The 26,643-nt window shown below is 41.6% G+C and overlaps 1 long non-coding RNA gene across 1 annotated transcript; it reads left to right on the top strand.

Moving 5' to 3' along the window:
* On the top strand, window positions 1-24,243 carry LOC119480737. Its single transcript, XR_005204990.1, has 4 exons — window positions 1-12; window positions 8,086-8,092; window positions 21,378-21,383; window positions 24,084-24,243. It is a non-coding gene; the product is annotated as an uncharacterized LOC119480737 (long non-coding RNA).
* Window positions 24,244-26,643: the final 2,400 nt, after the last annotated feature.

Genomic DNA, 26,643 nt, shown 5'->3' with positions numbered 1-26,643 from the left:
ATTGCAAGCATAGTTATTTTATGCCAAACCATGATGTTTTTTCTAACCCTAACCAAGTAGTTTTGATGCCAAAACCTAACCGCCACCGTTTCACAACGTTAACGCAACAGTCAAGATACTACGCAAAAGGCTTTATACCAAGCGGCAAATATGATGAGTAAGGATGAGATCATGTTGCATGGAAGAATCACAGTGGTCTGTCTAGAATGGCACCTAACCTGGTACAGATGACTGCTTCCTGACCAGCAGCAGCTCAAGTTGTATACTGAGAGCAAGCATTTGTGGGATGATGAAGCAGCATGACAACGAGCACAGGACCCTCACTCTGCCTGTACTACCTGAGACGGCACTGGACCAGAACCTGCCTGCTGGGAAGCTGGTGGGAGGGAGTTATCTCTTGGAGATTGAATCCCCACACTATCTAGTACGGCATGCTGACGGTGGTGATGAGCGAAGAAGCAAGAGTTTACTTCACTTCTCTAAGTCCTTCACAAAGTTGTATCAAGAATGGGAATCACACACTACAACTTGGTCCAGTTACTGTATACCAGTTTTGCTGGTGTAAAAGAGTTCATTCCATGACATTTTGGAAAGCCTGCTCGGGAGTTTATTTAGAGGGTTTCTACTTTTGCCCACTGAGCACTGAATTGCTATATGTTCCACCCCATTTGCTGTCTTTGGAGAAGATACAGTAACTTTTTTGTCCAGGTGACTGGTTTAGCACTGTCGACTCTCTGAGTAACTTCCCATTTTTCGATGATTCCTCATCTTTTTATGTGTTGTTTGCTTTTGGTCTAGACTCTGCTTGCATGTCCTTTTCCCACAGCATTTACTCTCTAAATGGCAGCCTGCCTGGGTGCGATTGTAAAAGAGTTTGACTTTGCAGGAGCCTGCTGTTATTCCTGTTTCATTGCGTGCCATATTGTTTCGAAAAGTTGCAGAAGCTAGGTCGTTTCTATAGGAAAATCAATGTGAGAGAATTAAGGAATATTCAGTTGTGATTATGTAGGCCTGTAGGGTAGAGCAGGCTCCATCCTTCATTATCATCTATGTTTTAGGGATTACTACATTTGCATACAATTAGTCTGGAGGCATAGTGTATTCAATCCAGACAAAACAACATGTATATCGAGATTAATTTGTGTATCTGTGTTATGGGAGGACTGTATTTAAGGCATTTATCAAGTTGCAGCTCTCTGGTGTTTCCTTTGACCTCTGACCGGGACACACACAGTGCTCAACTATAGCCTACTTGGACTGTTCTCTTGGACACAGGAAGGACAGGCCTATACACAAATATTAAGCTTTAATTCAATTAGAAATAAAGTAAAATTTAATTACATTGTTTTTATGTTCTGCTCATAAAAAGTTCAGTCAAGTTTACCAAGGGCCAGGCTAACTGTTTGCAGTCTTTATGCTATGCTGAGCTAATCAGCTGCTGGATGTATCTTCATATTTAGCCTACAAATATGCGAGTAGTATCGATCTTCTCATCCAACCCTTAGGACCCTGAAGAGGCTGAACTTTTCCTTTAAAATCAAAAAGGGTTGCAGTACTCATAATCCCCATAAATTAGTCCTAAACTTTTATACAGAAAATCCGTGAGGCCTTGGATTCAGAGTGATTCAGCCTCACTCCCCCCTCCAGCAGTCCAGATAGCCCAAATTACCAATTACTCAAATAGTTCTGAAAAAGCACATTATGTTTTCACTGTATGTGTGGTTTCAGGCAGGTGTGGAATGGTGGCATCACAAATTTCCATTGGCTTGCTCCCAGTGGCATAAGTTCCTTGTGAATATCACATAGCTCATTACGCTCCACTCAGTTTAGGTTGGATGTGTAATTAGTTTAATGAGTGTTGTCCACTGAGAGTACTGCGGAGGGACCCATCTCCTAAGCTAATGTATTTGCATGACAGTATGAGAGGCGAGCAGATTGCACATCACAGTCTAGCAGTAGGCTACTCTCCTATGTGTAATAAAAGATCAAAAAGTCACTGACGGTTGAAGTGAGTGGACTCGCATTACGTACTCTCTCCGTTTTAATTGCATTACATCGTTTGGCAAATATCTGCTTTAATTTGTCCAAGTTTGTTTTTTTTGTCTCCTTTCATTTATCTTCTCCAAGGCCGACGCAATCTGTTCAGTCTTGTCATGTAAATAAAAGCTGCATCTTGAATAGAGGAAATTCAATTCAAAGTATCCCACTGGCTGCCTGGCAGCTACATCAAATGGCTGGAACAAGAACCTCTGTTATACTTTCATTGTTGTTGTGTTTTGCTTAAGAGCTTGAAGCCACTCCGGGGATAAAAGACAGTTCAGGAGAAGTCAGTGGTCGATTTGAAGGAAGATTAAGCAAATGATGTTGATGAAGCAAGCTTATTAAATGCGCAGCATTCTGCACATTTTGGCACAATGTCCAGTATAATCACGTGTTTTCGAAGGCTTTAATGCACTGATATGGGATGTGACTGACAGCAGGCAAGAGTGGGATATACAGAACTGGTCCTCTCGTACCTGGTCAGCCCGTTCTCTCTCCAAACTTGTCAAATACGGCAGCTTGGTCAGTGGCCCTAGGCGTCAAACTATAATGCTCTACGTGGTCCTAGTTATGGCGGGAGTAAAGGAGGAAGTCAGGTGACATAGTATAAAGAGCAACAAAGTCTGCGCAGGGAGGTGGTTGGGGTGGAGGGTTTGGTTGGGTCCAAAAACAAAGGACCTTCACCCAGGAGACCAGTGTTGGTGGTCGATGTTCACTAAACAGGCACTATTTGCATTGCGCTGAAGGAAAAAATGGCAGATGGACGAGAGGAGAGAGAGCTGCACGATTGAGACAAGATGCGGCGCAAAAATAATATATTTAATGTGAGCAGAGCAGCGCATCACAACCCAAATGGCCACAAAGTACTTTGCATTTAATAATTTGGGAAAATACGCTTATTGTTACAACGGAAACGCATCACCTCTTTACTCCTTCCGTTGTCTTTCACAATAAAATCCCTAGATATAATATACAATGCATCACTGCTTACCAGGGGGAACTTAAATTCAGAGCATTTTGCTAAGTAGCAACTCAACAAAATATCTTACAATATGTATTTATCACAAAAAATGCAGACGTCGATCTGGCACGTTTTAATTGTGTGACAGCAATGATGTAATTAACGGTGCAGAGAAAAATGACCCGAGAAGTGGTTATTCATTTTGCTGATGATCTCACTATATAGTCCTCTATATAGAACTCCCTGGGTAGTGAGTCGCGAGTCGTGCATGATGTTGCATGAATGATGCATGTAACGAGCGGAAATTGACACGTGCAAAACTGGCACTAGAGGGGAACCTAGAGCGTCATAGTTTGACACGTAGGGCCACTGACCAAGCTGCCGTATTTGACGAGTTTGGAGTGAGAATGTGTTAACCTGATCAACGCAGAGTCCTTTTGCAGAGGCAAACCTTTACATTCCCACACAGACAGCAGAGGACCAACACATTATGACAAGTTGTGTATATTTAAGAACTAAAAAAACTCAATTAAAAATGACTACAAACAGTCTTCTAGCTGGAAAGAGACAGGCTGTTACACTTTAATTCAAAACCCATCTATCTCGCTAAACTGTTTTCTGCTCGAGATTGCAAATTCAGTGGTCTTCTCTCTCTTTTTTTTGGGGGGGGGTGGGAGGAAAAGTCAGCAGTCGGAACGTCACCAGTCTTCGCCTGTCAAGGCTGTCACAGCTGGACTCCGCTTGTGAGTTGATTAAAATAGGAGAGTCCGTAGCTAATTAAAAAGCTCTTCCCTTTTAATGCGAGAGTGTTAAATAAAGGAGCGGGAGAGGGGATATAAACAGCCTCCTGACAGATCGTTCATTTGCAGAAACTCCAGGCTCCCTGTTGGCTTGAGCAGAGTGTGTGAGGAGAGTGTTGATTTGGAGTGGAGATGCAGTGTCAAAGGTCACCTTTATGGAGACACAGCGCCATCCTTTAATTGAGTGTCCGTCCTGGGGTATCTCCAGTGCGTAAAAAGTTTTTATTTTGCGATTTCATTTCAGGTTTTGACATTATAATATTCTTTTTATGGTATTGGTTCCCCTACCCGTGGCGAAGATGGGAAAAAGAGGTAAAATAAGCAGCCTTTCCTGTCTGCATTTCCTCTCCCGGCTCTAAGGGCAGGTAAAGTCTTCAGCCTGAATTTTGTGTTTATTTTACGAGAGACCCCCGCTGCTGCTGCTGCTGGTTGGAGCTACCCCTGGAGGTGGAGATGATGGGGTGGGTGGGCAGGGAGTGTTTTCCAGTATAGAGTTACAGTATTCTTGGTCTCTTAGTTTTCTGCTGAGATTCCGCCCTCCTGCGCTGTCATGTTATCGTGCAGCGACACACTTATAACCAGACTCCCTTGGAAAAAAATGATAATTAAAAAAACATGCTTCACTTTTTATAATCTTCAACCACGTTTGATTGATGCTGCGTTCTCCAAATGAGTGACATTACAGGAATGCACGCTCAAACACAAATAGAAATGTACCGTATACTGTAGCTTGTTTGAATTTCCAAGCGCCTCTGCATAAAGTGAATATGATATATGGTTTAGCTGCTCGTGAACTTTGTCATTTTCAACACCTATGTGCCACATGTCACCCAAGAGGCTGAGGGGTGACCGGTGGAATCTGAGTGTTGAGATCATTATTCAGTGGTAATTTTTTCCATTGCTCACATACAGAAGAGGTTGACCTTCAGTTCTACAATGACCAATATTAATGTTTTTGCTGTCAAAGAGAAATAAATTAGTTAAAAAGGAGAAAAGGCACATTTTGTCTGTATGTTTTTCAGCTCATTGCGTCCTCCAGGCATGATGGCCTGCAGAAGACATGCCACGTTGCGCACGCTTGCTGTGTCGTGTCGTGTGGCTGGATTCCTACCAGTGGTCCAAAAAATAAACAGTACACTCACGGAAAAGTAGGGAAAACAAAACACGAGCATTACTCAGTGATGACGGTAACAGTGAAGCAATGTTTTGAAGTCGTAAATCTTTTCCAGTCATTGCGGTCGGCTACAAAGGTAAGCAAGAAAGGAAATATTGTTTTGAACGTATGAAAAAGTGGACAACTGGACTTCAGCCTGCAGTTGCATAAATAAAGCCGGCCTTACAAAACAGCGGTCCTTAAGAGCTTTTGTGTGGCCGTAGAACTTTATGATCCTAATTCTTTCGCATATATTGCCAACATAAATACGGCACTTCACCGTGGGACGCTCCGCGGAGGGTCGTTAAGGCCGTAGGCTCGGCAGCAACAGGTTCGGATACACAACTTTTACTGCGGGCCCTATGAATTTTTCCCATCGATGCCTTCCCGGCATGTTTGGGTGTGAGCAGAGGCCGCATACTGTGTAACGTTTAAAAAGGATCTGGGTTTCCAATGCTGATGTGAGATGATTTAGAGCTTTAACACGGGGGGAGAATGCGCACTCTTTTCTGTGTATCTGGATTTCTGTATATTTAAAACTTTAACAGTGTAATTCACACCATTAGAACAGATGTGCTCGAGACATTGGAGTGATTCTGGATTCAACCCGGAGAAACCTAATTTCTCCATTCAACTTTAAACAATATCCCGTGCATACAGACTACACATGATTGAGAAGAGTTTTTTTCTTCGACTCTAAGTTGATCCAATACGGCGCCGCGAGTGATGATGCGCTCTCACGTGCTTTTTCTGTTTGTGTTTGTTTATTCTGTTTTTTGCTCTCCCTTTCTGAACACTCAAAAGTCATATTTAGATTAAAATTTACAGTCTTTAATGCACATTTTTCTTTAATATGTACATATCATCCGTCACTTTATGCAAATATTATAATATGTACGTGCCTGTCACTGTAAATATAAATCCTACTCAGTGTACATACAGTATAGAGACATCTCTCACATGTACATGCTTTACATAATCATCCAACCCATGTATATCCATTCAGTATTTATTTCTCTGCACTATTTGTATTGTTTACACTTGGCTTGTTTGAACACTTGACTCGTATATATACATTTTCTTTTATTTTATTCTTATTATTGCATTTTTTATTCTGTTATTTCTATTCTGTGTAAGTACATAGAGAGAGCTGCGTAAAAAACGGAGTCAAATTAAGGATATAAAGCTATTGCATTATGATGATGAATCAAGCCTTTTTAAAAACCCTGTAACTAATGGATATATATTGACAGCAGACGGGTACAAAGAAAAATCTCTGACTGTCGCTCAGTGCGTGCTATATAGAAGAAAGATTGCGTTATGAAAGTAGCAACACATTTGCAAAAAGAGATTTCCGCTCTCTCCAAAATATTTAAGATTTTAGGCATTTCGAGAAGACAGAAAAACGAGGATCTCAAAGGCTGTGATGCACAACAGGAAAAAAGCAGTCGACTATATCATCATAACCCTTTGGCAACAACACTGTGGTGGGTGATTCAGAAACATGTGCTGCCATTTTATCATGCCGAGGGCCAAGTTTTGGAGCCTTAAACACCCCGCCAAGGCTTGATAAATCTGGCTTGAAAAATCTCATTTGCAGAGAGTTAGGCATCTGCAACAATATTTATCTTCTTCCCTGTCCAAGGGTAATGGGTTAGGCAGGATGGATGAGGGCACAGTCCTCTTGCCTTCAGGTGCAGCGATCTCACAGAGGACCCGTAGACAGGCTGCTTATGACGAAGCAAAAGGAAACACATCAACTCCCTCAGTAAACATATCACCACGGTTGAACAATTGGCTATTAGCATAATTAGCCAGCCTGATCTTAGACTTTTTATGTATGAGAGTGGGTATGTGTGTGTGTGTGTTTGGAGGGGGGGTGAGTGTTTTGCTGTTGTTCCACAGCAATTAAACCCATCTAATTTCAAGAAGAACAAACATTCTTTGGTGGCTGGGGGAAAGCTTCGGGGCGCAGAAACTTCAGGAAAAATAAAGTCCTTGGTGGCACCAAGTCTTGTCTGATGATGTTTGCTAATTATGCAGCCAGGCACTTCCTGGGAAAACACAAAAAAGTAATAGGCAAGGGTCTGCGCCTGAAGCTTATCAAGAAACAAGCAGGCAACTCTATCTGGATATGGCCTTTTTGTATCTGGTACAGAAAACAGAAAATCTAAAGGTCAATTTCCAGTGAAGGACTCTGTCTCAGATGTAATTAACCTTTTGATTTAGGACACTCCGTCTCGTAAATAAGCTGGCAATTAGTTTATTTGGCCATCATGTGATAGTAATGACTCTCATTAGCATGATGTGACCTCCTCTAATCTGTTGCCTCCCAGACTCTTTACTGGATTTCTCGTCTTGCCTGGTGAACCGGCCTCTGATGGCTGTGAAGTCACCACTTCTGTCATCTTTTTTATTTTGTGCCACATTCAATCTCATCATATTCTGGGACTCTTATCTGCAGAAAGAGGGAGGTCAGAATTTGACATGTTCTTTTATAGTAAATACTTGACAGCCAACACATGCATGGGCGATCAAATGCTTCACAATTGCTTTCCGAAATCAGCTCGGAGATCATTTCTTTTTGTTCCCACGAAGTGTCAGTAAGTTCAGACATCAGTTGGTGGAGGCAACTTTGGCTCTGTAGCTTCTAAAGTTACTAAAGAAGTAAATTGGGAAACAAAGTTGGACAGATAACAATCAAGAACAACAAAAATGTATTTTCACACTATCAGGTCTGAGTAAGAGTTAACGAGGCAGAGCGTACAGGAAAATGTGGAGAACATGGACTGTAAGCCAGGAAACCACGGGGTGGTAAGATGTGTGAAATGGTCTTCCCTGCGCAGCCTCGCTCAGCAAGGGCCGCAGATGTAAAAATACGGCCTGTTTTTACAGCACACTGACTTTATTGGTGAATTTTTGATGTAAATGGCGGCGGCGATTGCCTTACTTGGAACTTGCTCTCTTTTTGTCGAAGAAAAAAAAGCTTTTATTTATGCTGTCGCTCGCTTTGATTTTCTGCAAAACTACAACCCTGGGCATGACTCGGTGTCTGCGATGCTAAATGATGTAAGCCTACCTATTAAACTTCAAATGATTAATACATCTTTAAATGCACAAACAGACAATAGTGACACTGTATATACATTTGAAAGCACTGCGCGAAGCATAAATGTGATATAAAAGTCACACACTGAAAACAAAAACTCTTGGCTGTGTGTGTGCAATATATCACTGAATGCTTTAGGGTGACAAGCTGCAATTAACCGTGGAGCGAGAAGACATTTATAAGCATTTCATATCTCATTAAATACATTTATTTATCTTACGAGGAATGGTGTTCTTGCTTTCAAAGTTTATTTTCTTTGAAACTTGACTGATTGATAATTTAAACGTCGCACTTGTTTTTTGGAGTCACGTTCAAAGTTGTGGAAGATTAGTGGACATTTTTAAAAAGAGGTAAATGATCCAGGCATTTACAGACACATATTGTTCACATTTATTCTCTTGAGAAAGATCAGTAGGTTATAAAATGCTTCTTTGGGGAATCTAAAATTCACGAATTTCCTCTGAAGCCCCTTTCACACATGCAATGCAATCCCGAAATTATCTAGATATTAACTGGAGAAATTGAATGTGACAACGCAAACGTCTAAATCAGTTGAACCGGACATTAAACAGACTTTACCCTGCCAACGTCCCAGTAAAAAGTCCATGTAGTGTCCTATTGAGCCCATGTGTGAACAGAGCTGGTCATCGCCCGGAGAATTCACGGCGAGCGAGTAGGCGTTTTGATGATGTTTCTATCATGCGGCTGAACGCGCAAAACCCTAAGAATACAAACATCCGAGGGTAAGAAGAAGGGGTCATTTACACAAAGATGCCAACAAAAATGTGAATGAACTCAAATTTAAATAAATTGGTATACTTTGGAGCCACTGATGAGCCCTTTTCTTGAAAGAAAAAAATAATTCTTTTTCAATACTTCTTTGGTTAAAGATAACAAAAACTCAGTAGAAGGATGCGTTTCAGATCTTTGATTCAAAAGGAGAGAGATGATTCAGATTTGGGAACTTCTGTTGGTAAGGGCCGACACCGATGTCGTCAGACAAACTCAAAGAACGGCAAGAGACTCGCTTGTTTATGACCAAATTGCAAACCAGCTACATGACCGTGGTGTTATCTGCGTCATGTCCGGCCTCCTACACTATCTACCCAGGCGCCACCCCTCGCCTAAACCAAACAGAGTATTCCCAGAACGCGATTGTCCGTAATTGCCCTTTCACACATACTGTATGAGAGTTCATATGAGAAAACACATCGAGACAGACACTATTTCTGTCAGTACTCTTTATTATAGCCCTTTCTTTTCCACTTTGTCTCTCCATATCACTGTGAGATCCGCTGTTATCTCTGAAATTGTCGTTTATATGATATAAAAAAGCAGCTGTGTCGGGACGAGGAGTAGAAGGCGGTGGCATAAAACCGTTGCTCCAGTAAATGTCAGCGCTACTAAATGGCCAGGATTACCCCCCCAGTAATATTGGAATAACAAAGGTCATAAAACTGGAAGAGGTTACCAAATCTCCAATGGCGAAAGACTTAGATGATCGAATCATAACCTCACGGATGATTCCCAAAAGACAGATTCATGGAATGAAATGATTTCTTCTACTTACTTTAGTTAGTATTGTCTAACATTTCTAACACACCCTTTTTGTACAGATAATAAAAAGCTAATAAATTCCTGCATATATTCTACTAATTGTACTCCATTTAATTGTTTTTTTTGATTCAGAGAAGTTTAGCAGTATCCCTGAGACACCCTCAGGCTGATAAGGAGACCCAATAAATGACAATATGTACTGTATGTATGCAGATGATGCACAAATGAAGTCTGTCTCCAAGAAACCATGAAATGCTTAGCGAGAAAGATCAGAATGTTCCACCTTATACCACTTAGCAAAAACAATGTTGAGGCTCTGTAATAAAAATAACTAATAAAGAGCTGATTGGAAACAGTTGATCCAAAGGAAAAAAGGTGTCTTATATCCTGCCTGTGCATGTTTGCATTGGCGTCCAACATCAAAGACGTCCAACTCCTGCTGAGATGTTTATCTGCGTCCAAGTCTTGAGGCCACCCAGCCAAGAAGAACAATAGTGTTTTCTCACCATCTCAGTGTCCCATGCTCGCTCACTGTACTGCTCAAATGGTCAATATCCCAGAGTTCATAGCCAATGCAGCGTTGCAGTGCAAAGAAAGCCATGTTTACTGCGTTGCAGTCAAGCTTCCATAATCGCTTTGAGCGAAGAGAAAAGAAAACTTCCTCATGTTCGAGTCCAATTATGTTTCCAGATGTGCCAGGGGTCAGAGGTTAAAGATAAAAGTACCAGGATGTGGCGTACCCCAACTAGAAACCGGTTTGCAGTGTGCGCATTCCTCACTGGAGGGGGGCGATGAGCAGAGTGCCTTGTGTTTCTTCTTTCCACCGCTCCCAGTGAGCGGCCTCATTTTGCGGTGGTGAATTATGACACCACAACCTTCGTGCTCGCTACTTTGGCAATGTTTACCAACGGCACCGGGGCTACATGTCAGCCATGTTAAACATAGCGGGTGAAAAACAAGTGGGGAAGTTGTTTTGGGTCTTCGCTGGAGTAGAGGTCTCAGACTTGCCTCTGACCTTCTCCACGGGGAGTCGCCAGACGTGTTAAAATATTCTACATCTTTCAGAGCAGAGCTAATGAAATCATTTAACACCACATCCCTGATTAGAAATTTAAAGAAAGGAAGTTAAAGTGCAGTATATAGCAGGCCAAGCAGAGAGCACGGTTTGACTGATAGCTCTGACTAAGGCCCGGCCTTTCCACCCCCTGCCTGGTGCTGAGCGCCAATAGAGACATCACAAGTTATGCAGAAGAGTCTATTACGTCGATTCAAGAATGTCTCCCAGAAATTGGGCTAATTTCACAAAAAAAGCGCTAATACGATTATTTCAAGTGTGTCAGAGGCTTAATAAGTGTGGAAATTGGCCTGTCATATAAGACCTGAGAGTGGTGGTAAATTGCGTGATTACAGTCGCAAAGCCTTGGCCTCCCTTATTGTTTCTTTACATATCGTAATCTGCTAAATGAAAATGGACTGGACAACTTCATTAGAATTCAAAAAAAAAAAAAAAAAAAAAAAGTGGGTAACATTAATATGACAGAGACAACTTTATTGTGGTATTATGGTAATAATGAGCTTTAGAGGATGTGCAAAGATTACATGTCCCTTGAGATGGCTTCTTTTATTATTAGGCTCCGAAAAATTGTTTTATTACCCCGAGCCTCTGGCGGAGTGGTCCTGCAAGCATGACCGCAGTGGCCCCAGCTACTGGAAGAAAGAAAAAACTAAATATTTTATATAAAAATGATATGAAAATACAAAGAACAATTGATTGTACATGTATAGATATGTATGTATATATTGAATATATTTGTATTAATTGTTTAGAGGTGAAGTACACAGCTATAGGTTGAGTGGTGCATGCTGAAGAGAGCACACAGGGCCACTAGATGGAGTTAGATCCTACAGAAGAGCTTTGGGACCTCGGCAGAAACAAGACAATAACAGCAGACGTGAAGCAGAGGACACGTAGCCCCTTCATGTGCTCAGACCTTGGGAGGCGAGGATGCATAGTTTCCTGCACAGAGACCACAGCACAATCTTCCAGTGGCCTGCTCTTATTTAGTATCCTACGAGCACACATGGTTCATAAATAGACTATACACTTCCATACCATGGGAGCAGCTACCTTTTATTAAAATGAAAATGATAATCACCTCGAGTGCATCCCCCAGCTTTCACCCTCTCTCATACAGTGAGCTAATTGCCTATGTTAGTGTTTGGATTATCCATTTAGATATATGTATTATATGAAAGTAGTGTGACTAGAACAGGATTTTGTGTTTTCTTACTGTAATTTTAGAAAAAGAACAGCGACCACCTGCGTTTTTACACCTGCGTAGTTTCCTTTTTACGTGTCAAACTGCTGAAAAACATCTTAACTCCTTCCAGATTTGAAGTTTTAACAGAAGGTGTAAAATCCTTCACAAAGCTCTTAATTTGTAACTTAATTTTACATTTTTTTTGTGAGATGAATCTCAAGGTCGATCATTATCACGATTCAGGTGATTTTTTTTTCTTTTTTTGGGGAGGGGCAGAGAGCCAAAAAAAAAAAAAAGGAATCAAATGCATCATGAAATGGGCTGACGGCATGCCTTACTGTGTGATATGATAATGCTGATACAGAAGCATGCCCCAGTCTCTAATGGAGAGAAAATTATATAGTTAGATACATCGATAAAGTGACATGCCATTCTTTCTTTCTCTCTCTCTTTTTTTTTTTTTAATCCTCTCTCTCTGCTTTGAATCCAAGAGTAGTGTTTAGTGTTAATGGTGGATAAAAGCAGAAAATTTATTGTAATTGTAGAGCATTACCAGTCCAGTTTTTACACAGATATATATAGTACAGTACAGCCTGCTCTAAAAGAAAAATAAAATAATTTAAAATAAACAGCATATCGGTTTAGGTACAAAGAAACCTCTTATAGCATCTCTACATTTATCTACATTTCTCTGTAGCTCCATATGTCACTGTTGTGCTCAGTGTCTTGACACAACGTAATGCCGGATTGAAGGAAAACAAATTTAAGTGCTAGTCCCACAGGAGTCAACGTGAACTCTGTCAACAGATGTTTAATGCTGTGAAAATGGGAAAAAAAAATCCCCATTGCTCTTGATCTCTCACGTGAATTGCACCATTTAGCATGTAGCAGTTGTGACAGGTAATTGACTTCAGGATCCAGTGAGGAGTATTTGTGTCATGGTAAATAATGCATTGTTTCACAGCCTTTATGAATATTCATAGTTTATGTTGATGGAGAGACATTAAACAAATACTTTTACATGTATATGTTTAAGTTTGTTTTTCTACCGGTTACGAGATAAATCCTATTAAAAAAAGAAGCACAAAAACAAAATGTCAACATCCCCTTTCTGTTCAGCTGTTCAATACAAAGTCGACTTCAGCTGCTGATGCGTTTTAACTACTGCAATGAATTAACCATTGTTGTTGGATGATCTCATTTGCGTCCTGCTTTGAGCTCAAACTTCTAATTCTCTTTACACACTGAAATATTAAAAGCCTAATATGTCATCTGTCACGGCTGTCATTTATCATCTTAGCTGCAGCGTGTCCTGTGGGCCTGTAAAGATTTCCCTCAAATTACTTTTTATTAAATTGCCAGCGTTTGTTCCTGTTTATACGCCTGTCCTCGCATTTCATTTTGGCTCCATTAGCAGCTGCCTATCTGCATCTCGAGGTTTTGCCCTTCCACGCCTTCATTCACCAAATGACCCAACATCCCTGTCTGGCTTAAGACAGCTGAGCTGATTAAGAAGTTGCCTTTTGAACACTAATTTATTCCTCTCCACCATTTTGTTATATGCCCATTGTTTCATTTAAAGTTCTCCTTAGATGGAAGTCACGCTAATTCTGATTTCCTTTTTGGAAAAGCTATTTAGTTTTTTACAATGTATGATGGATCTGATTAGTCATTCAGGCCGGCCTCTGCTTTTATGCTTACATTAACTAACACAAAGAGCCCCCCTACAGGTTAAAGTTTAAATGTGGATTAGCAGATAAAGCAACTCCTGATTAGGTTACTGTGGGGCTTAGAGGGGGAAAAATGGATTTTCCCTGCACATTATTTCACAAACATCTTCACTCTCTCCCTTTTCTTTTCTTCTCCGGCTTCATCCTCTCACACTCGCTCACAGCATGGATATCTATTTTGGCGCAAAATCTTTGAACAATTATGCAAATGCGTGTAAGGCAATGCACAATACAGTATGGAAATGGCTCGGAGAGAAAATGGACTCATTAAGGACAGATGGCATGAGTGCGGAGAGCCATTTGTTATGGATGCAGGAAGACATTTCAGACAATGTCAGAACCTGAGAGACGTCAGATATGTTTTTCGCACCAAGCACTATTTGTTGTGGTGCTGTGGTTCTTGATTATTTCCGCGCGTTGATGATTATAAATGAGCTACTTCTTAATTTGGCGTATAGATATGCGTTTGTCGGAATATACATTTTTATTTAAGTGATAGACGTCATTATCTTTACCGTTGTGTCAAATGATATTGATTACTGCGAGTCCTTTAATAAAATGATTCGTGTTTGATCAAAGTAGCTGTACGTTAAATATGGATAAGATAAAATCGCTGGCATGTAGAAGCAGTTGGGATGTAAGCTCGTGAGATTACACGCACCATATGTATGACTTCTGCACCGATATTACATGCATGTCATTGTCACTCTTCATACAACGTGAATTGAACTGCATACAAAGGAAACGCTTGCGAGAGATTACAGGAAACGTTGTTTGAAACGTGCGAGACACACATAGTGAACAGTGGGGTTTTTCACAATTAAGAAAATTACGTCTTTTTTTATTGTCTGGTAAAGATAAGATGGTGCACTATCACCGAGGCCAGTGTTATCCGCGGGTGGGAGAGAATTATTTGCAGCAAAGATTAAGCTTTACAATCTACCGCAGATGTCAGGAGAAACTGTAAGAAGAAGGGGGAGTTGTAGGTGGAGATATGTGGGCTCTGACATAGCCACTGTTTATTTTGTCTCTGGCCCTCTGTGGGCTTCCCCAGTACCACTGTCTGGCCCTTTGATGTCACTGAGGTTATTGTTGACTAGTCTCTGCTGTCTGCCTGCCTGCCTCCATATTCATCTGAGCTTCACGTGGGACACAGATGAGAGAGAGCGAGAGAGAGAGAGACAGAGAGAGAGAGAGAGAGAAGCAAAAGACCGCCATTTATTTCTACACTAATTTTCCTTTGTGATGGATGGCTTTCTTATTGTGTCATTTGTGCCTTTTGAAAAATGCTCCTTGGAGCAGAAGAAATTACCAGCTTCCAAATCATACAATCAAGCACAGTTCTCTGGAAATAAAAGCGTGTGTGTGTGTGTGTGTGTGTGTGTGTGTGTGTGTGTGTGTGTAGGACACAGAAGACGATCCAAAAATGGTTAAATTACAGAAAAAATGTTACTGTTGGATTAAAAAAAATACTTTTATTGCTTTAAATAAAAGAAATCTGTGAAAATAAATGACTTCAGAGCAGCTGTAGGTCAATATATTTTGAAAGATGGATTTAAATGGCAATTTGAATGCACAAATGTTGGATTTGTTTTCTATTATAACACATCAATCAATGACACAATAAGATTTTTGTGGATTTTATATAGTTGAACTGCTCAGTCACAAAGTAATCATCTGTCAGAAATCTGTATATTGTCACATACTGTATACTGTAAGTACAGTAGAATATGTGATAAATAATAAATGTGCATAATGATATAAATAGTACAGCGTGTACACAAAATGCAATGGAAATAACTTTTCAGTCAAATTTAACATTTCTGATCTTAACTTTTTTCCTGCTCTAAACCAAATATATATCATTTCACTTCATAACCAAGCTGCAAAATCCAAATATTTAAGCATCAAAGTCTGCCATGAAAAACTTAAATCTCAACAAAAAAGTCCCAGAACAAATAAATGAAGGGTATCAAAGGCTCTCACATTCAGGACATTCTCTTTGTTGTATTGAGCTCGTCTTTTGTCCGTCCCGCGACTATTGTGACACGACACAGAGACTTCTAAAGGCCAAAGTTTCTTATTAAATTATTTCTGGGTGAGATGAACGGCGGCTGAATAGAATCATTAAACTTCACCAGTTATAGGAATGCATGCGCCGCGCTGCCGTCTGCTGCGAGATGAAAAGCTGCGCGTTTTCATGCTCCTTCAAAACCTTTAACTCGCCATGAAAAGATATGACATCAATCCCGGCCAAAAAACACAAGGGAGAAATGAATGATACCATTGTGGCTTCTAAACATCAATCATGCTCAATACTTTGGAAAAACAATACATTTTTGTTTGCATTTCAGAGGTGACAAACAACACTTGTGACTGGCTTAACGTTGTCAATTCCCATTACTCAAAAACCTGAAGCAAATCAGAATTAAACTGTGGCCCTGTTGCTAGGCAGCTGAGTTCTCTTGACATGGTGGTTAGTTTTTCTTTCATTGCTTGACAAGAGCGAAGTGAAAGGGAGTTTAGAAAAACTTGCTTAAGGCGCTCAGAGGAAGGGGATAATTGGAGTCTGTGGATTGTGTAGTGGCCCTTGTGTGGAAACTTCCAGAGCCGGAGACAGAGAGAGTCGGACGCAACAAAATTTAAACTCTTGTATACAAACTTGACCCCGGGACTACTGCGGGGTTTTTTGCACAGAGTGTTTGCCCCAGTGTGGCCCGGGGCCCAGTGTCAACACCGCCGCTGTGTGTAGAGAAACAGGTGAGGCAGCAATGACAACAATGACAGTGCTTCAGTTTTACTCTGAAGTGCAGAGAAAGTGTTAAAATAGAGGGGGCTGAGGACATTTTGGGTGCTGTGTAGCTCCGATTTTACAGCCTCTATCAAGTGAGGTCATCTCGATACTGTGGCCATGGTTGATTTTATTAGTCCGTCTCTTGAAATATAGAAGAAGCTAGTTAAGTAAACAATGAAAGGGGGTCCATGCCTTTAATGACCCGCGGAGGAGCCCAGCCTGTGAAAGTGCACACCCAGTTTAAGAGGGAACCAATTAATGCTGGATTAACATTCATGGTTATTTACAGTTGCTTTTGTGCTTGTTTCTGCACTCCGACTTCCACACAGAGGAGAGAGAGAGAGGACGGGAGGGAGAGAGAGAGGGAGAGAGAGAGCGCAGAGGGGCTCGGAGGTTGTTTGGACGCAAGAGGTGCAGCGAGGTGGCTGGGTCCATTGTGAGGACACCACCTCTCTCATTATGCCCTCTCAATCAACACTCCTGCTCACAGGAAGCCCCTGTAAAGCCCATCTGCCATAGCTAATCTACAGGCAGCCCCGCGCTTGCGTCTGGGCCCGCTACCCTCAGCCGCATTATTCTCAGATCCAAGGCTTCGCCAGGGATCAGCCAAAGCCCATTAAAGTAAATAATAGCCAGAAATGACAGGCTTAGCGAGGATTGGGGAGGAAGTTGAAGACCAGTTTGAGCTGTGAGCTCTGATTAATAGAGAAAAGCATTTTGGGGGAGAGAAGGGGGTTAGATGGAGAGAGAAAGTGAGGGAGAGAAAAAAAAAATGACCTTAGTGTGCTGCAAAGAATTCCTCAACCTCAGGGTTGTTAGGACTAGTGCTACCATCTGAAGCATTAGCAATCCTTGAGCTACTTTTGCTTTGATGAAGCTCAAACAGGACGGGGTGAAGGGGGGGAGGACGGACGGGTGATGAGGCAGGGGGTGGGATGCATGCCACGGTCTTCAGAGGCCCACAAGACCAAGAAGCGTCAAGAGTCAGTCTCAGTGAAAAAACGAAGTTTGTGGGTACACAAAGCATTAATAACACAAACATTATTTGCAGTTGCCCTTTAAGGGTTAGTCCTAGTAGGGTTAGTTATCCTGCTTATTAGGGTATTTCTCAGTTATACTTCATATTACTATTTCTATATAATATATGGCAAATGACAGTCTTAAAGATTAGAGCTGAAACGCTTTCTTAGTTTGTTATATAATTCAATATTGAATATCTTAGGGGTTTAAGGCCTTTACACACTTTTTTGGGCAATTCATTTGCACATCAATGTATTTTTTCGAACTGTTGTTTTTGTCATGAGCAGCCTACTTTCACACAGTACGCGAATATTATGCGACGAAAAAGCAACGTAATTTTTTCCAGAACAAGGTAAATTTTTCTTAGCTTTCAAAATCACGAATAAAGGCATCAACCAATTATGTCTTGCCGGATGGATATATCCAATACGTACACTATGGTCCTGACTAGAAGGTAACCCATGAGTTGGGAAACTCGCGAGATGGTTAAGGTTAGGCATTATCTCGAATAGTTAAGGTTAGGATCGGTCGTCAGGCAGCCAGTCTTGCAAGAGTTTTTTCCAGATTTCGCAATTTGCGGGTTACCTTTTAGACACAACCGTACATTACTGTGTACAACAACACGGAGGCTCTGTAGTCTGAACCAAGACTTAACAAACTTGAACCTTCATTACTCTTCCAACCTTGACAAAGGCAGCGCCTACCAGATCCACTCCTTCCATTCTTACTTTTCACAATAAAAGCCCCTGGATATATACACTGAGGCAAATTCACATTTCACTAAAAGGAAACTAACACAGCTTACAGTTGTTTAAGTTATACAACAATTTACCTCAGACAGACTGCCAGTCGCTGCTCTGGGTCAATAGGATCACTGTTTTGGCCTCTACATAATACTCACAGGTGAGTATTTCACATTTTCGTGTTGTTTATTTGTGACGCCCCTGGTGTGTAAAGGTCTGTTGGTTGGACAAAACTAGCAATTTGCACACACTTTTCTGATGTTTCCAACAAAAATAATGGATAGATTAGAGGAGAATGTCTTGATTGGATTTAACGGAACTGTCATTGCACCGAGTAAGTACTAGTACAACAAAATGCAGTACAGCATCTAACCAAAAGCGCAAATAGATGAATATAAAGATGAATTAATTATACTACGAGATGTACACAATGAACAATAAACCATAAATTATCAAACATGAACATGAACCTTTTTCATTCTCCACTAAAGTCATAATATGTGCCGTTGTGTCCCGTCACCGTCACACTATATTTGTGTTGGTTTTCTGGGCTTGAATGCTATTCTCGCCACAACATTGTTATCTGTAGTGGAAGTAAGCCTGTTTGCTAGTTTGAAAGGACTACTTCGTCATGGTCAGCTTAAGGTTAAACAATTGGAGCTGCTCCCTAGTGTCAAGTTAGTGTCAAGTTAGGCATGGAAACCACTAGTGGTTAGAAGTTAGTAAAAGAGGAGGGGGGGAAATTACCCGTCCTGGTTAATAGTTAACTGACCTGCTGACACCCTCGGGCATCACACCAAACATGACCCCTGATAGCTTGAGACTACAACGTAACCGATCAAATCCAGCAGAACATACTGTAAATGTTGTCAGAACATGCTGCTTTAGCTCTGAATTATAGTGTAGTTACATTTGAAAAAGGCCCAATAAGTCCAACATCCATCACCACAAGCTGTGACTTGCTGGGTGGAGGATGTTTTGGAGCTCTGAGAGGATGGATAACACTGATCGCGGGAGTGTTTTCGCCGTCCGTACTCACATATTTATTGCCACAAGAAAGCTTATTCCACTTTGTGCTTGAGCTCAGCCTGGGATTTAACATGATTTGTCACTGGGCCGACAGTGGAGACGGTCTGAGCGAGATTATGTGAAGCAGTTCCACCTCTGCTTAACTACTGTAAAAATTGCTTATACGCCTGTGAAGGAATTGGAATGCATTCAGGAAGCAAATGATCAGGCTCGCGGTCGGTCGGGCCGCTTCTTATGGGATGCCCTGATTGGACGGACGCCCCAGACACCTGGGGCGCAGGAAGAAACAAGTTAGCGCTGCATGAAAGGTAAGCTCGCTCCTCTAAGAATATTGTCTATTGATCTATCAGTTACCTGAATCTTCAAAACGCCGGAGCGGGGGGAGAAGAAAGACGCGTGGAGACCTCGGCCTCAGAGATGTAATGAAGAATTTAAGATCCTCCGAATGTTTTATTGACAGGAGAGCGTAAAAAGATATGATACATAGAAACCGACAAGGCCTCTGGGGAAACACTTAAGGTTTCTTAAAGAAGTGTTTAATGGTATCGATTTTTATTGTTCACTGAACAGTGTGAACCCTTTGACTGTTTTATTGAACGGATTTAGACACATGCTCTTAAACACAGAAAGGAAGAAGACTTTTCAGTTCTTAGATTTAATCCATCAAACAATGTGTGCATTGAATTTTAATAAGCCTCGCGACTGTAAGCCACGCTGCACACAGCTGCGCTCGGATTTCAGATTCTGCTTATTTTACAGCTACTTCCTCCGAATGCCTCTTATGTCATAGTCCCTTGTGTAGGATGTGGCTTGTTCCTTACTAATGCGACAGATGTTAGGACCTCAGCAGCCAGTAGAGGCCTCTCATGTCTTATACAACCCTTGGTAGAAGTTAGAGTTGCATGAGTAAATAGACATTTTTGAATGATATAATACAAGTTGCAGAGCAGAGATCACAAATATTTTGAAAAAGGAGGTATATTTTTGTGTTTTTAAAGACCCTCAGACAAACCCCAGCTCTTGGCAGGCTTGCTGGCTATTTTCGGAATAAATGAATCAGTCACCTTTCTCTTTCCGGCTGGTGAATTCAGCGGTTGGAGCCGCATCACAGTTCTTTGACCAAGGCCTCCTTTTCTTTCTCCCTCTCTCTCTCTCTCTCTCTCTCTCTCTCTCTGTCCAGCCTGATCTTTCCTCTTCAGAAAGCTGAATACTCATCCTTGACCGGCTCGCCTAAATGAACCCTGCTCTCCTCGTGCACCACAAAAGTGCCACTGTGTGGTGTCACCCGGGCTTTCTTTCCCAGGAGACAGTGTGATTTCTATATCCGTTGTCATGGCGATGTGGCGAGGAGGGAGGAAAATGGGAGCTCTAACCTCTGGCTTTAGGCTGGCTCCCAGGCCAGACGGTTCAGAGGAAACTGCCTGTTTGTTTGTATGCTGATAATGCCGGCACTTGAAGAGGTGAAACGGGGACATTGTGGCGCTATCTGTCAAATGCCATATAGCATTCATGAGGCCATATGGGATACAGTAAATGGCAATGAGGACGATGTGGAATCATTTATGCAGCTTTAGGTAGAAATGGAGCAAATATGATTAAAAAATATTTTTATAAAACGGTCACTGTATCCTAACAGTAGGGCATGAGACAGGTAATCTGAAAAAAATCATGTGCCTCTGTGTCCTCCGGTGCTCCTAATGGCATCTGCAAGATTTCACCAACCGGAGGAAAACAACCAATCAGAGCCGAGCTGGAGTCTGCTGTCTCTGAGCAGCTGTCAATCACTGATCAAACTCTGATCAAACGTTCAAACTAGGCAGCGCTGATCAAATATTAATCAATAGTCTGTTACTGTAATGCCTATTTATCACATAAAATGTTTTCAGAATCATCTTGTAGTGTACTGTTTAGCTGTAAAATGAGAAAGTTTGTGACCCGGCAGCCATGTTGAGAACAGTTGAGGAAATACCAAGCACCGTCGAACCAGCCGGAGCACACTTTCTCATTTCACAGCTAAACAGTACACTACAAGATGTTTCTGAACACATTTGAGGAGAGAAATAGGCATTACAGTTGACCAACTGTTTGGTCTGAGTTTGCGAGTGATTAACAGCTGCCTCCATTGAACGAACAGCCAATAGGAACGCTCTCTCTCTGAAATGACCTGCGATTAGCCAAAGTCTCCAGTCACGGGGTACATTTTTTAAAGCCTGAAAACAGAGCCATGATGAGGTGCAGAAAGTCTAGTTTTCTCTCACAGTACTTGAATTACAATATGCTGATAGGTTGTTATGGAATTTTTGTCCAATGATACCAAAAACATTCAGCCTACTGCAGGTTTAAGTAGATTTTTATTAAAAACCAAAACACTGAAGAGCTTTTATCACAAGACATCATCACAGGGCAGAGAGAGGTTCGCTCTATTTCAACACCCCTCAGTGAAAGCAAACTATTTCATGGCAGATAATACAATTCCTCAATTTCAGACACACCTGATACTCCTCCAGCGTGGAATCAAAAGAACTGAGAGGTGTTTTTATCTAAGTTCCCTAAATGGGGGAAAAAAGGGGTCGTATTACATTTACCCAAAATCCCCAATTTAAAGAGGCTGGGAGGCAAAATGAAGACATTGGCATTATCAAAATCAAATCTGGAATGGCTCACATGCACTCCCCTCCTAATGACGAGGGAGTGCCACGGCCAGTCGAGAGGAAGAGAACACCATTTTCTATTCATTTGGCAGCATGCCCGGATCTCATTCAACCAAAAAGTCTTCTCAATCCAAACTTAATCCCAGCCAATTAAAAGATGGTGTTGCTTTTTCCTCCTCCGTCGTTACACTGATGAGACCGCAGTTCATCACCAGGAAGAAGGTAGAGCGTTTGTTTTTGAGGTTGCAGAACATGTGGGATGATTTTAGGGCTTATGTATTAAATATTTGTGTCAACTAATAAACGTTAATGTGTTGCAATGTAATAGCAAACTTGAAAAGGGATTTGATCTGAGAGAAAAAAAATGAATATTTATTGATGTAGAAAAGTATGCTTTGTGTTTTTCCCCGGCTCCTAGGGAGAAGGTGTGAAATCTAATAAAGCCATCCTCAGGAGGGGCGGCTTTGATCAGAGATTCTCTAAACAAGCAGCAAGTCCCATGTGAACACAAGATCTATATGCTCCAACATGTGCTATCTTTACATCTCCACTTCTGTTTTTGCTAAAAGAGAGCCGCTGTATTGGAAACAGCTGAACCATTTCAATTTCAGCCCCGAGGCAACATTCTCCTCTCGGAGAAGTGTCGAGATGCACCCTACAGAACGTCAGACATATTTCCCATAAAGTCTGAATCTTCTTTTTAGCTTCCCCAGGTGCAAATGTGCTATGTTTCGGAAGACATGTTTTTATGTTAATTAGCTCAGATATGTATTTAAACTACGAAATCTGCAGAGTAAACAATAGAAATGTGTATTTTTGCAAATGGTGTCAAAAAAGGTGTCTCAGCGGAGGTTACGAAACAAGTATAAATATGTATACGGTACATTTTTCACGCTCAACAACACATGGTTCACACACTAATTACTGAGAAACTATTTGTAGAAAAACAACTATAAGAGGTGAAAATGATACAGTGATGCTCTGGGTTTTATCACTATGTTCAGCTCTAAAATAAAAGTAATGAACTCCTGTGCTTTCAGCACTATAGTGACAAAATGTGCTGCTACTGATCATTTACATATAAATGATTAGCTTAATAGAGAGGGGAAAAGGAGCAGTATTAGGGGATAAATAGGACGCAGAAATGGCCCGATAATGTGTTGAGGGATGATGTGTGATGCAGCAGAAGTGGAGTGATCTGCTGATCTGCTGATGCAGAGTGGGCAGTGATGGCTGTTGCTCCATGCAGAGTCGGTGTGTGTCTCACTGTGGCTCCTCTCACACTCCAGAAGGTCACACAGGAAGTGGCTTGCACACATGCACACACACGAACACGCACACACAGTTTGGGCCAACGTCTTAAAATAGCCATAGAGGTCTTACTGTAGGCTCAGGCCGCTCATACAGCAAATACATATCAGCTACACAGTAAACTAGCTCGGAAATAATGATTCTTTTCATTGATTAAACCCAGTTTCACCTTTAGGTTGTAAAAAACATCTTATTCTACACTGTCTGACGCTATCAAATACGGATATGTTTGACTTGTTGAAGGTAGGGTTGTCGCGATATACCGGTATTGGCAATAACGTAACTCGTTCTTTGAGTGTAATCAATTTGTCAAAAGAGAGACAAAATGCACAATAAACAAAGCTGAAGACGAATTTGACTAATTTATTACATTTGTTTTTTCAAACTTTCTATAGATATTGCGATAATATCATCATTGTGAATTATTTTGTCCACAATAATCGTGTAGTGAAAACCTGATATTGTGACAGTCCTAGTTGAAGAAATATGATTTTTAACGCTAAGCAAAATATTCAAGCTATTGTGCATCATTTTATACACATTTAGTTTTTTTTTTAAATCGGATAATGTTATATCAGCCAATAGTAATGTTTTTAACATGAATATATAACGCTCATATTGGTCGATATGCCATTCTAGCTCTACTGAGTCTATGAAATGTCAGATACTAATGAAAAAGGTCATCAGTTTTCCAGAAGCCAAGTCTTCAAACTGCTCATTTTGTCTAAAACAATATTCAAAATAGAGAGAAAAGAAGAAAACTTTGTTGGAACCAGGATATGTTTCACACTTTGTCCTGATAATCAATGCCCACGTTGTTGTCAATTAACAAACTGATTTAAAGATTCACTTTTTCAATAGCTATTGTGTTTTAAAGGTGCGTAGGTGTGTAGGGTTTGGCGACATCCAGCGATGAGATGACAGATGTTCCAAGCGTGTAGAAGAACTAAGGTGGCCGACACAAAAACGTCACTGGTGTATCTAGATCCAGTGTTTGGTTTGTCCATTCTGGGCTACTGTAGAAACACGGCGGTCGGCTCCGTGAAGAGAACCTGCTCCCTATGTATATATAAACGGCTCATTCTAAGTTGTCGAAGAAAATACACAGATTCTTATTTTCAGGTGATTAAGCTATACTAAAGAAAACATACTTATTATATTACATTTCTGCTATTAGATCCCACTAAATGTTACACACTGGCCCTTTAACAATCAAACAATTACAGTTGTGGTTGTGATATCTTGTAAAATGCCACACTATAAAAAATAACCACTGAAATACCGCTAGCATTTGAAAAGAAGAAAAAAGCAGCCACAGTCAAAACATGTTCCAGTGGGATGGCCATGCAGCCGTGTGACAGGGCAAACACACTTAACTAACAACTTCCTTCACATTGGATGCACTTTGACAAACAGCCCTGCTCCTCAGCGCTTACGCCATGTGCCTCAGCATTAACGCTAACGCCCTGTGGTATGGTCGGCTGGACAGGCACTTGACTGATGGCTCTATTAGAGCCCCCCACCACGGCACCTAGTCCTATCCCGGGACTTTCTCCGGACTGGACGTGCTGCTGACAACGCACTGATGGGCTAAGGGGGAAGACTAAATGGAGGGTCTAAACACGCCAACAACCACATTCAGAGATGCGCCAATAGACAACACACATAAAAACACACCCGGGCACATGCGTGTTGAGGAAGACACGTGGACGCGGCTGTGCGCACACACACACAAGAGCCACACAAGGAAGTAGAAAGGATTTAGCCATGCTTCACCTTTTGTATTTGGTTGGAACAATGGCTTACACAAATACAACACACAGCTGATCTGCACCCCTCCGATTCCGCCTCTTTGGTGGCTTGTTCCTGAGACCACCATGAAACGTTGGAGGCCACTGAAAGGCTGGCTCTCGATAATCAGCTCTGAAGGGGGTGGAAAATACAATTCATATCTGCACTCTTCTTGGGAAAGCAACCACTGGAGCAGGAAATGACAGTGGATGTTTTAATCTTCAAACGGTGAGCACCACGCTCCCTCAGGCTAGATGGGAGAATCTGCTCAAATGTGACGGAGCTGCCTGCCCGTTTGAGCAGCCCGCTCACTACACTTTTTTTAAATGTTCAGAAAATTAGATGTCTTCCCAATACTCAACTGCAAACATATATCTTTAAGAATTTTAACTCTTTTTTTCCCTCAAGCCTCCATGACATTCACAAGTGTGTAGCTGAGATTGTGAAGCTGTAACATTATAGAGCTCCTTGGGTAAGACAGGCAGACGGCGCCGCCTCTCGAGGCCCGGGCCGGCGCTACTCTCCTGGGCGACACTATAAACACCTAGCCCCCCTGGCACCTGTCATCCACGGCTGCCTGCTCCCTTCCAACAGGACTCGCGGGGAATTCGCAAGGTGGAGAAATGACATGACAAACAATTATATCCCAACACCCTCTCGATGTTGCTCCTTTCAAGACTTCCCTAATCCCTAAAATGATGTAGAAGATTTCAGCCCTATCGCCTGAAGATAGAGGCGAAACAAAGAAAGAAGCGAGTGGAGAAAAAAGTAGAACAGGTGAGTGTCTCTGTACCAAATTCGGATCGAAATGAGCTCAATTTATCAATGTCAATAACGGCGGCAATCCCAGGATAGAGAGACATGCATATTAATTGAAAATAATCAGATTAAGCCACTAGAATGTGACATTTTGAGATGGGCACTTTATCTTCAGGGCTGGAGTGATGCAAGATTGCCTGCGTACAAATCAGAGAACACTGCTTAATTGCATGTTATCACCCTATGATTGCCTTGGCATTATATAAAACAGTATGGTAATTACTCCACAGATAGTGATGTAAATAGCCTCAGGCTGCTGCTCCCATAAGAGGAAGTGGAGAGAGGGCACGGGGCTGAACATCTGGGCGAAGAGCAAGCGCGATTACAAGTGTATAGTCAGGTGATTAGCTCCATCAGCCAGGCGTTAACAGAAACATACATCTGACATTCACACTTCACTGTGAACACTTGACTCTGAGTCTTAAACAGTGTTCAAGAGATCCTCAAATGTACATAAACATGAGTTAAAAAGTGGAATCTATAGGAGGATGTGTGATGGAGAAGAAGTGGCCCTCATGGTGTCACTGCCGCCCAGCCCAGCGAACAGATGCACTATGGGCCAGCTGGAGGTCCCCTCTCCCTCAGCAGAGGCCCCCCGAGCCCCGGAGGAAACACAGCTCCGCCATCATATGTTTTCAACGTTTGTACAACGCCTGATAAATGTAATGTAAAAGGGGCTTTGTGTGCGGGGGGCAGTGGGGGTTGACTGTGATTGCTGGTAATAACTGACTAATAGAATAAAGCAATAACGCACAGCCTCGGGGCGAGAGCTCCGTACCGACAATTTCATACTGCAGATTTATCATCGTGTGTGAAATTTGCATTTCAGTCTGTTCACTTTCCCATCTGAAGGAGCTCCGTCATGAGACCGTGT

The sequence above is a fragment of the Sebastes umbrosus genome, chromosome 21 (assembly GCF_015220745.1).
Source record: "Sebastes umbrosus isolate fSebUmb1 chromosome 21, fSebUmb1.pri, whole genome shotgun sequence".
In the NCBI taxonomy this organism is placed as follows: Eukaryota; Metazoa; Chordata; class Actinopteri; order Perciformes; family Sebastidae; genus Sebastes; species Sebastes umbrosus.
The sequence above is the reverse complement of the archived record's forward strand: the minus strand, read 5'-3'. Positions and strand labels throughout refer to the sequence as shown.